We start from the raw sequence: 12683 nt of genomic DNA, 5'->3' as shown, positions 1-12683 counted from the left end.
ATGAGGAGTGCACCCTGTACCTCTTCCCACTCCAGGCCCTACTGTCACTTTGAGTGGGGCTTGCAACATTCCAATTTCAAGGGCTGAAGACACCCAACCAGCAGCAAGGGCACCATCTGTTGACCAGTCTCTCAGAGACTCCGTCCAAGTTCCAGAAGCATCTCTGTTGGGAGGGGGAAAAAGTGGACAGACAGATGGAAAACAGACAGGTAGCCAGACCTAGTGTCAGGCTGGACCCTGGCTGAGGCCTAAGTGGCAGGTCCCTGGAAATGTGAGGGGGGTGCATATCATAAATACAGGACTTTCGGTAGATCATGATGGTGTTCTCCCATGCCCTGATGCTGACCATCACTGTAAGTGGCCTTAGGGGCCCACAGGGCTAGGCAGCTGAGCAGCTGACACACTGCATTTGAAGGGCCCCTCTGATCACTGTTATGTTTGAGAGCCCTCTAGTGGACTTCGGTCACTGTGCTGTGAGGGCTGTCAGGGCTGGACACTGAGGCTAGGCAGCTGTGGCCTTACCAGGAGAGCGCGGAGGCTGACTGGGCTCTAGGGATTGGGCGTGGCAAGGTCAGATGTCAGCTCCTCCATGGCTAAAGCATTATCACTGCTTTTGAAGGGCTCGTTATGTGGTAAGCGCTTTGTCAGCAAAACACTCATATCTTAAAACACCGTGTGGGCATACAGAAAATAAAGATATACCAACCACCTACAGTCCCACCACCCAGAATTTAAAGCATTGAAGCCCATATTCTCTATCATTAATTATAGAACTGTACATTAAAACCCCTGGGGAATATAACTTCCCTCCAGCTTAAATGACTAAGAATTGAACATCCAGGTAGGAGAGATGACTCAGCAGTTAAGAGCACTGACTGCTCTTCCAGCAGTCCTGAGTTCAAATCCCAGCAACCACATGATAGCCCACAAATATCTTGGGATCCAATGCCCTCTTCTGGTGTGTCTCAAGACAGTGACAGTGTACTCATATGAATAAAATAAACATATCTTTTTTTTTTTTAAAAAAGAATTCAACAGCCATATAAGCCAGGTGTGGAGCCAGACTCATGAAACTCCATCCCTTCGAGAGAACTCAGGAGATGAAGGTCATTCTCTGCTACATGGTAATTTCAAGCCCAACCTGAGGTACATGAGCTTAAGTCTCAAGAACCCAGTAATTAAGCTGATGATGTGAGAACCAGGAGCCAAGCCACATAGCCATAGTTCTCTCAGTTGGGATGGAGGGGGTCTCTCAGTTCTCATAGTTCTCTCAGTTGGGATGGAGGGGGTCTCTCACTTCTCATAGTTCTCTCAGTTGGGAGGCTGAGGATGGAGGGTGTCTTGAATCCAGAGACTGAAGAGCATTTTGGACAACATAGCAAAACGTTGTCTAAAAAAGAAATGGATGGGAATGTGGAGGTCCAGTCTCCACTCCTCCCTGGCTTCCTTCCTCTCTCACCGCCACAGCCATGATCTTTAATCTTCCTGCAGTTTGTCATTAGAGGCTGTTCCCGAGGCTGCTGGGAGTGTCTGCCTTGCATTCCTTCATTTGCCACCAGGTGATTTTCTTTTTTCCAGGCTGCAGTGTTACTGTAACAGATGAGCCAACCCAAGCACAGAAAGGTCAAAATTGATTCACCCAAGGTTTCAAAGCCCAGCCACCCTAGCTGGAGGCTGCTGTTTCGATGGCGTTCAGTTCTAAGTTCACATGTTCATTTCCTGTTTCCCTGCAAGCCTCTTTGGCTAAGCCTCACGAATGATCACATTAATCTGCTTCTAGGAAAATACGTTGTGGGTGACACTAACAGCGAGGAGGGGACCCGCAGGAATCCATGAGCCTCCTGTTTTCCAGGAGGTGCTTTCTGCAGTGTAATTTTATAATTCCTCTTCTCAGAGGTAAAGTATTAAAACCCCAACCCACGCAATGAGATGACCCAGATTGTGCAGAGAGAGCCCAACTGCTCCTCACCTTCTGGGCCTGCAGATGTCACTCCTCCACTACCACACCTGAACAGTCGCTGCTCTGTTAACAAAGGACAGCCACCAGAAAAGGCCCAGAGGCTGATACTCCATCGCAGTAGGAAATAGACACGACTCAGAGATAAAACATTTGCCACAAACCCAAAGATGAGTACAACAGACTGATGGATTATTCCAGAGGTCCACTGTTAGGGGTCTCCGGCTCCTCCCATCCCCTCCTCTACGGACCCTAAAGATTATGCTGCCAAACCCCAAGACAAGCAGCTATGTCCATTGATTGGCTCCTCTTGAGTGAGCCCCGGGTGTCTTCGAGGCACTTGTTGTAAACAGTCTCCTAACCAGAGCAGCCATCACCATCTTCATCAGAAGCAGCTGTGACTATTCATGGTACTCTGTAGGAGGGGGTGGGGGAAATCCCCGGACTGTCATCTGAGATCTCAGTCACCTCCCTACCCTGCCACCTGCATATAATCCTGCCCAAATCACATGTAACCCCAGGAGATGCTAGATAGAACATATAGAGACTGGAAAGTTGGCTGAAGAGGGGAGAGACACCATCTATACAGTCACAGGGAAGTCAGCGTCCGGGCTAGGGTGAGGCTTGCCAGCAATGCTGCTTTGGGGTTACTTACTGTCCTGGCTGGCTTTCTGTGTCAGCTTGACACAAGCTGGAGTTATCACAGAGGAAGGAGCCTCCCTTGAGAAAACGCCTTCATGAGATCCAGCTGTAAGGCATTTCCTCAATTAGTGATCAAGGGTGGGAGGGCCCATTGTGGGTGGTGCCATCCCTGGGCTGGTAGTTCTGAGTTCTATAAGAGAGCAGGCTGAGCAAGCCAGGGGAAACAAGCCAGTAAGTAACATCCTTCCATGGTCTTTGCATCAGCTCCTGCTTCCTGACCTGCTTGAGTTCCTGTCCTGACTTCCTTTGGTGATGGACAACAATGTCGAAGTGTAAGCTGAATAACCCTTTCCTCCCCAACTTGCTTCTTGGTCATGATATTTTGTGCAGGAATAGGAATCCTGACTAAGACACCCACATTCCTTAATTAGCCCCTCAACTGTGCTAAATAAGGTCAATGAGCTACTGGCTCAAAAGTTGGATTTGGGTGGGGTTGTGCTCTGGTCTGTCATTGGTACCTGTGCTTAGTTAGATTTTTGTCAAGGTGACATCTGAAAAGAGGGAACCTCCACTAAGAAGAATGTCTCCCACCAGAGTGGCCTATAGGCAAGTCTGAGAGTGAATTTTCTTGGCTGATGTTCATGTGGGAGGATCTAGCTCACTGTGCGTGGTGCCATCTTTGGACAGATGGTCTTGGGTTGAATAATAAAGCAGGCTGAGTTAGGAACAAGGAACAAGCAAGGGAGCAGCATACTTGGTTGGCTTCTGCTTCAGCTCCTGCTTCCAGGTTCCCGTCTTGAGTTCCCGATCTCCTTTCCCCTTCATGATAGTCTGTAACTGATGAAACAAAGCCTTTCTTCACCAAGTTGGTTTTCCTCGTGGTGTTTTATCACACAACAGAAAAGCCGACTAGACAATACCGTATCTGGGGTGTGTGGGCATTTGTTCACATTTACCCAGGAAAATTTCACTCAACAGACACCACGGGGAATGTAAAGGTGGTGATGACTAGCTTTCAATATGAGATTTCTTACCGTCTGATGTTAACCTGGGAACTACTGGAAGCCTGTCCATCCTGGTGAGGATTGACAGAGCTTTAAGGAACTGTTGGAGTCTATTCCAAGGAGAGAGTTGAGAATTGTGAGTGTTTACTCAGCCTATGTCCATGGGTCCCAGTTCCTCTGGCCTCAGTTTCCTTATTTGTAAGCTAGACTCCTGTTGTAGGCTAGAGGTCAATACACAGCCCCCTCATGCAGCCACTGTCCATGGTGTTCTCTGGAACTAGCCTTACTCAGCCATGTGTGCATTGCCAATAGTTGCTTCCACATGAGAGATCAGATAGTCCAAGAGTGCCTAGGAGGTGCCTAGTAGCACTGCCTCCTGGTGGCCACCTCAGGAACTGGGGAATGGTGAGTGAACCCAGCAGTTACCTATGGAAATACAGTATGCCTGGGCTGTATAGCCTGAGACTTGGAATCGTGTCAAACACCCTTGTGATACTATGACTCATCCCGTGTGGCCTGCCGCATACCTGCATAGAGTCAGAGCCAGCCTATTCTACGCCTCCCACTCCCCCCACCCTTATTAATTACTTGAGCACAAGCTCTGCAGTACCACAACAGTCCATCTGATCACCAAGACAGCTGCTCAGTATCAGCTGGAGAACACACACAGTGGGGATACACTGGATAGAGAGGCTAATGCGATTTCATCTTGCTATTTGAGCAATGTGCAATTTAAAATGCATGAGCTGCTCATCCCTGTAATTTTTCCATTCTGTATTTACAGGTCACAAATGAGAAAGGGGATGTGAGCATGTGGAAAGCTAGCCCACCGTGGATAAGGTGGGATCACTGGACTCTCATCTCTTAGACGCTGTTCTCATCATCGGTCGGGGTAGCTGCTTCTATTGAATTGATTTTGAAATATAGAGACTAGGTGGGTGATTTTCTGCGTGAATTTCACTTTGGGGTTTGCTGCAAACTTGCACATTGATTCTGGCAGGTGAGGACACTCCTGGAGAATCCTGGGTGAGCCTGACTCTCAAGGTTCAGCTTGGAACTTGTCCTTCCCAAGAGGCAAACATGTGTTTCCAGGAGTTACCAGTAGAGAGCAGCAGAGGCCGTTAAATGCTTTGCTGCAGTTGGCAGAGGGCTCAGGGAGGGAATGGGTCATCTCTGGTTAAGTGGGTGATCTTCTGTGGTTTGGAGGTGCACTTCTCCAAGCAGCTTTGTCCATGAGGTTCCCTACATTTTCACAGTCACCCTCACATGTGCACATCATGCATCACCATATCACCATGTTAAAGGAGCTCTAGCCCCATTCATTAGTGGTTTTTATGTGTACCTGTGCATGCAGGCCCCTCTGTTGATAGTGGCCCCCATAGTCATGTATTTTTGCTTAAATCCTTTTAAAAATCAAAGGCAATATGGTTTCATGGCTCCCAAGTATAGCAATCCCTCTGCCTTATCTATCTCCCATGCGACCCTGGGGAATAGGTTCGCTCTCATGAAGCCCCCTAGGGGCCTCCTCACAGTGTGTACTTGGCATTCTGCCTGTGTGTCCAGGCACACACATCCCCACTGTGCAGATGCTAGGAGCTCCTGGGGCCGGGGCCTTTTTACAGTGCACAGTGGACACGCTGAAGACAGTGCTTCCCGTGAAGCCACATCACCTCAGACTGGCACACTCTAGGAGGCTTAAAGGCTCATTTTGATTCACCGGCTCCTGAGTCCCGTGGACTTGGCTACACAGCCCCGGGTTGTCCTCGGCTGTATTGCCTTGATCAGTGCTCTATCGGCATCTGTTGATGGCTCTTTCCGCTGATGCTACCGGTCCTGTAACTTTCTCCCCAACCTGAGGAGAAGTGGGGGAGAGGCAGGGTCGATTTCTTCTGTGTGGTGTCTTCTGCCAGACACAGCCTCCTTTCAGCTTCATGCAGGGTCTTGGACATCTTCAAAGAGACTGACATCACCCCTCCTGCTGTGATGATGATCCGGATCTGCAAGGGAACACCATACCCCGTCCTTCATAAGGTCTGCTAAGAAACATTTTAGAAGTATGAGCCATTCCTCTCTCACTTCCGCTGGACCCCAATCACCTTGACACCCACTCTTTTTCTGAAGCCACTCCCACACTGACCCCTTTACGACATCTAAGGCGAACTCCAGGCTCTCTCGTCAAGTCTCTAATTCCCCTCCCACAATTGCTTCTCCCTTCCCAAGAGCATGATGGTCCGACCCTGATGCTCTAAAGGCCACAGGATTGTTGTCACTGCCATTATGCTGATGGTGTCTGCCAGACTTGCAGCTTCTTAGCCCAGCCTCTCTCCCTGGCGTCTTGAGTCCCTCCCTTTCCAGTCCCAACACTACTATTCCTTTTAGGGCTCCTTTTCTCACCTTCCTATCCTGCCTCTCCCGCTCTCCCAGGCTTCCTTTCTGCCTGCAGCGATGGTAGCCATCCATTGCCCAACCCACCAGCTGGCCAGCCAACACCATGCTTTGGAGGCCTGAGATCACCCCTGCTCTCCCTGGTCAGCTCCCAGAAAGCTGGTCCCCTTGCCAAGGCCTCACCTGTGCCATCTGGATAGAGAAGGGACAGGAAGTGGTCTCGACTTGGTGTCACTTCACAGACTGCATCCCAGATTCTTGCAAAGCATCCTTGCGAGCACTGAACCCTTGGCAGTGAGCTTCTGCTGGATTTGGGCTGCTCCCGCAGTCCCTCTTCCTCTGCATTCTTTGCCACGAGCAACCACAGCAGTCGGGCCCCACGAGATCTGCCAACCCCACCTCAGAGTGCTTGCCCAGTAGCCCTCAGCGCACAGGCCTTTTGAGGCTCTTTGAGTGGCAGCTGCCAAGCTTGCCTGCTGGCTGCTTCAGCTATCTGGATGGGTGGATTCTTTGCTCTCCCTGTGTAGAGCAGTTCCCAGCCAGAGCTCCCCTGCCCCCAAGGCAGCTGCTTCTAAATTGAGATGTAAAAGTTAATTGTTTTATTGGACTAAAAAGAAAAGAGCAGCGGCAGCAGCAGGAAGGGCTGAGAGCTGTTGTTCGCTAATTTATTTTAAACCCAGTTTTAATTTGGTATTGACTGTCCTGTCCCAGGCTCTGGGGGGTGAGGGTGGGGTTTGGGGTGGGGGTGGGGGACATCTGCCCAGGCTCCTTGAGGCTGGTGGACTAGAGGCAGCAGGCTTCTCGGGTTGGAAACTAATTTGTCTTTGAAAGGAAACACTCAGCAGGACACTCAAGAAGTTTCTAGAGTATCAGGTTTTGAAGGGCAGGTCTTTCCAGCTCTGAAAGGCTGCTGGGGTGGGGGCAGGTGGACTGTCTTACCTTCCTGTGGTACAGACTGTTCCCTTTTCTAGCAACCGGCTTTTTTCCAGGACCTGGGGTAGGATCTCCCTGGCTCCCTCCCGCTCTTTGATGGGATTATGGGGACCCCAGGTACCACCCCCATCCTTTGATAGGATTAAGGTGGTTTGGAAAGGATTCCTCTCCTCTAATGAGCCCCAGCCTTCCCAGCCTTTGACAGACATTCCTGGTGCTGCTCCAGGGGCAAACTTTTTGGAATAATCTCCCTTGGGCCTCTGCTGCGCTTCTTTTCAGGGAGAGTTCACAGGTTTCTAGTTCTTGGCTTGATGGGTGCTGTCTCCAGCAAGAGGGTGGGGGTGGGGGGTAGATCCACTTATTTTTGTCACTGGCCTTCTACTGGGTAGCTAAGTGTACACACAGATCTGATTAATGTGAAGTAGCATGTCACAGAAATTTTAGGGTAAAGCCTAGGTTCTGGAACCCCACAAAGGGAGACTCATCCATGCACCCCAATACACTAAAGAAACAAATGGCAAAACAGAGCAGATATTAACTGTGGCCATATTGGGAAGAGCAACAGATAAAGGGGCCCTGACAGGAACTCAGATAAAGAAATAATTGGGGGTGAGGGTGGGGGTGTCAGGGACAGGAGACATGCTTTATTAAGCTGTCCAGGTCAAGGTGTGGGCTGTTCGATCGCGTTGTCTCTGTTGTGATCCTGTAACATGACCAGAAGTCCTTCTGACTGCTATTGCCTAACGGATCGGTCTAATCCTTCAGAGAAGGTTTCTCTTCTGTTGAAGGTGTAGCCTTGCGGCTGTAGAGGCTGTGGATAGCTGCGCTCCTCTTGGGAGAATCGGTCTCCTGAGATCTGCCCTCCCCCCCCCAAATCTAAGATGGCCCCAGGTTCAGGGCAATGGCTTCCTTCCTTGCCTTTAGCCTTGAAGGATGAGGCTGGTTAGGATGGACTGCTAGACTCTGAAATCTCAGCTGCGGATCGATTCACAGGAGCACGTACTCTCCACTGCCCTTTGGGTTGTTGATGGGGTAGGTGGGATAAGATGGGATGGCGTTGCCCATCCCAAGGGTTGTTCAGCTCGGAACTGACAAAGCCTCCACTCACTTGTTCCTAGTGAGATCCTAGGCTTGATGTTGCACAGAGGGTTTCAGGTAGGGGCAGGCTCAGCCTTGCCCCAGCCACCTGGGGTTCTTTGCACACACCCCCATTGTCTTCACCCAAGGATTTCCCCAGAGGTCAGTAGCTCCTCCATATTTAAAAGGCTATGGGAAGAAAGGATGGCTATGAAAAGGATCAGTTTACCAGTAAACAAACAGACCCTACAGGGACCCAGTGCTAATCTCTTCCTCAGGGGCTCCTTGAGGGGAAGAATATAGATTAGAAGACATCCAGAGCCTGCCCTTTGGCCCCAGCAGCCTGGAAACCCATTCCCCTTCCCTGCACATCTGGCTGCCAGCCCAGGCTGAGAGCGGAGTGGTCTCAGTGAATGAAGAAAGGAAGCAGTTCCAGAGAACGGCAAAGCCATGGCTGCAGCTCAAGCTCCTGTTGGTGCATGAGACTTAGTCAAATAACCAAGGGGCAGGTCTCTAGTCGCTAGGCTGCTCCTTCTCTCTGAACCAGTTGAGCTGGGGTGCGCGGTCCTTTTTTAACCCTGGGACATGTCCTGCCTTGTTTTGAGTTCGCTGGGAGTGAGGTTTGCTTTATCCAGTGCAGCTCGTCCAGGTTTGAAGATTTTCTTAAGGGGCTAGAGAGAGAACTCAGAGGTTAAGAGCACGGTCTGCTCTTCCAGAGGTCCTGAGTTCAATTCCTAGCAACCACATGGTGGCTCACAACCATCTATAATGAGATCGGGTGCCCTCTTCCGGTGTCTAGGCATGCATACATGTAGGCAGAGCGCTGTATACATAGTAAATAAATACATCTTTTTGTTGTTGTTGTTGAAAGGATCAGTTAAGAAAGAAAGAAAGAAAGAAAGAAAGAAAGAAAGAAAGAAAGAAAGAAAGAAAGAAAGAAGAAAGAAAGGAAGACTAAGACCTCTGGGTATGGGGCTGGTGGTGGTGACTAAGTCTACCCTCTGGTGGGTTGGTGTTCAGGAACCAATAGGATGTCGACAAGAAAAGCACAGGCTTGAAATCAGTGCTGTTTGTCCAGAGATGCTATTCCCACCTGCAGACTGTCCTACGATAGGAATCTGGGAATGAGGGGTTTGAGGCAGAGAAGAGAGGTAGTATACACATGGCCCTCAGAGGGTATGTGAGTTCACACCTGGCTTGGGTTCCTGCTTGCCAGGACTGTGGTTCCAAGCAGGTTCGTTCTGTCTCATCTACCACCACCACCTCTCCCCGTACCAGCTCTCTTGTCAATGTGTAAAAAGTGTCAACCAGAGATAATCACACCACCCTGCTGTGTGACATGGGGTAGATGCCACATTAGACACTTAGGTTGAAATTGGTCCTGCTATGGCCATGCTAGAAGACCTTGTGGGAATAATTGGGCCACAGAGACCCCATGATGGCACTGAGTTCTACACACAGGACTGCATGAATTATTGTGGGAAGGGTTTATTGTCCTGAGAGAGAGAGAGTTGTCATGAATGTGTGTGTGTGTGTGTGTGTGTGTGTGTGTGTGTGTGTGCGTGCCTGCCTGCATGTGTCTGTCGGTCTGTCTTTCTGTCTGGTGTCTAGGTTTTCTCTGTTTACATTCTTGTGTGAGGTACCATGTGACCAGAAACATCACAAGGCTCTCAGCAAAGGATTGACTTTGTATTTCCCAACTTCTAGAACTTTCAGGCAAAACCAATGTATTTTCCGGGTGACCCAGTTTCATGCATCCTGTTATAGCAAGAGTGAAAGCAAAGACATTTACTCAGGTGGTGTCAGCACTGCTCTGGGCACTTTGAGTACGAGCTTCATTGTCATGGTAACTGTCATGGTGCTGTCATTACCTGCACTTCCACCTGGGCAACCTGAGGTCTGAAGAGGTACATTGTTCTCACCAGGTTTCACAGACATCTAGGAGTGAAAGAGAAAGGAGGAGATTAGGTGGCTTGGAGAGGGCTCTGTGAATCAGGGCAGTCCTTCAGGGAAGGATGTGGGCAGATAAACTTGAAGGACCTCAGGGATCCTCCTGTGTCTCTCTCTTCCCGTTCACTCTTCCCCTTTGCCTTCTCAAGGGTTCATGGTCAGCACACGCCCACTGCACAGACCCTGGGATTTGTGTCACTCCCAGATGACCTTCTTGCTTTGAAAGCCACTGGCCTTTGTTGGCGCCAGTCCCACAGGATCCAAGCTTTGCCTTTTGTAAAGTGCGTGCAGGCAAATGCAATGTTCTCTGGCCTCTTCTGAGGGCAGTTCACCTGAATGTGGTCAACCAGTGGGTCTGCTGACCTCGAACTCAGAATGAAGAGTCTTCAGTCTGTGGAATAACAAGGTACCTTTGAGAGATCTTTCAAAGTGGGGGGGGGGGACCAATTTTCACCTGGAGACTATGCTGGCTCCAGCCATGAGTTTCTGCAGCACACAGTTGCATGAACCCTGAGAAGTTTGTGGGCCCCTTGTGACCAAGCATGGCCTGAAGGCATAGCGAAGGGTCTGCTTATTGCCGAATGTGCAGTGGAATCTCATCTTCTGCCTGTGATTGGCTCAAATGTACCCTCTGTGGCTCCCTGATGCTTTATGTGATGTTCTCTGTGTGTCCCTTTTTTTTTCTTGCAACAGATACCAAGTGATGGAGGTTTTAACAGCTGGTGTCATCCTCAACTTAGTTTCCCATCACCTTCCACCCCTGGGATCTGCCTGACAAGCTGCATAAATCTCCCCTTCTAGATCTGGGCTCCTCCCATCCTGCAAGGCTGCTACATGCGTGTTACATGCGTGTTTAAGAGTGTTTGCTAGAGAGCCGGGCAGTGCTTCTGGCAGTCGAATGCTTGCCACACAAACAAGATGGCCAGAGTTCCTTCCCTCTCCAGTACAGGTGTGAAAAAGATGGTGACACATATACATGGACCCAACACCAGCGAGGTAGATACTGGTGGGTCCCTGAGCTCACTGGTGAGTCAGGCAAGTCACATGGACAGGTCCAGGCCGATGGAAACCCTATTTTGAAATTCAAGGTGGAGGGACTCTTGATTCCTCAGCTCAGATTAAGCTCTGACCACGCCACGAAGGCTCCCCCACAGCTGTGCACATGCACACACATGCACGCACACACTTATAATACATAAAAACTACACATACATATGCACACACAGAAACACTTGTTGGTGATAGGTGTGCCATCTACCAAAACAATCTGCCAGGCAGTGCCGCCCTTCACCCTCCAGGCTTTATGGAGACTCCTTCCCCAGTGAATCCTTCAGGGGCGACTTTAGTTACACATCAGGGTGTGAAACAATCTCACCTTACTCTGTGGAGTGATTTCTTCCCTGACCAGATGAACAGCTGCACTTAAGAGACAGATGGCTCCCGAAGAAGACTGGGGGATCCCTCCCACATCCCTATCGACCTGTGCTAGTTGATTTACCCGGCTGCTTGGTGAAAGGCCACACTGTCAGACCTTAAATCAGCTCACAGTGACACCTGCCAGCCCCCCTCATCTGTCTTCATCTGTCACTGGTGAGCCCGGGAAAAGGCAGTTGTTCCTGCTGGTCCCTACCGGATGGGTGTGCCTCTGAAGCCTCCGCATGGTTCTGTGATGCTCTCTCCTCACACTGCTACCTGGCTGACAAGAAATAGGCCTGTCTTTGCTGAGTGGGCTGTTGACTAGGTGAGGCAGAAACAGTGTTACTTGCACCTAAAATCTCTCCTCCCTCACTGCTAATCTTTAGGGGGGGAAACTGCCATTCCTGTTACAGAGTAAAAGACTGGGGGCATTTTAAAGGTGTTGTACTTTGTTGGAGATGATCCCAGCTCATTTGTTTGAAAAGTATAAGCAACAAATTATTATTTGTTTTCTGTCTCTGTTTGCCTTTGCCTCTGTGTCTATTTGTCTCTGTCTCTGTCTGTCTGTCTGTCTGTCTGTCCGTGTGAGTGTGTGTGTGTGTGTGTGTGTGTCTAGATCAAATGTCTTTCTTAATCATTTCTCCACATTAGTTTTGGGAGACAGGGTCGCTGACTTACCAACAAGCCCTGGACACATCTGTCTCTGCTTCTCCAGCTCTAGGCTTCAGATGTGCATAATAATAATAATAATAATTATTATTATTATTATTATTATTATTATTATTATTATTATTATTATTTTATTACCTGGGTGCTGGGTCATCTTACTTTCAAAACAAGCACATTACTGCTGGAGCCAACTCTCCAGCCCCAAGAAGCAAACACTTAAACCCTAACGTTCTCCAGAGCACTAATCTACGTTTTCTGAAGCATTGCATGAGTAAAATTTCTTAACCCAGACTCTGTTCTCGGCAGCCTCCTGTCACAGGGGAAGGACCTCAGGGACAATGGCAGAGATACTCAGCAGGCAAAGGTGGGCACTAAAATGTGTCTTTTTTCAGGATGATGGGACCATTTTTAGCGTTAGGAAATTAATGCAAACACTTTGATGGTGACAGTTCATGAGCTGAGTGATGCTTTGGAATAGATCCAGAGGCAGTGTCCCACATGTGTACTGTTCTCAGAGAGGCTGCTGGGACAGGTAGAGGAAGGAGGAGAGCATGTGATAGTCAAGAGGAGGCACTGGTGTGGCACAGGCCCGCTGGTGTGGTGCGGACCCACTGGCTCTGGCCCTGTTGCTGCTTCTCTTCCTATGAGAT

This window comes from Mus pahari, chromosome 1 (assembly GCF_900095145.1).
Source record: "Mus pahari chromosome 1, PAHARI_EIJ_v1.1, whole genome shotgun sequence".
NCBI classification, from domain to species: domain Eukaryota; kingdom Metazoa; phylum Chordata; class Mammalia; order Rodentia; family Muridae; genus Mus; species Mus pahari.
Note: the sequence above shows the minus strand (reverse complement) of the source record.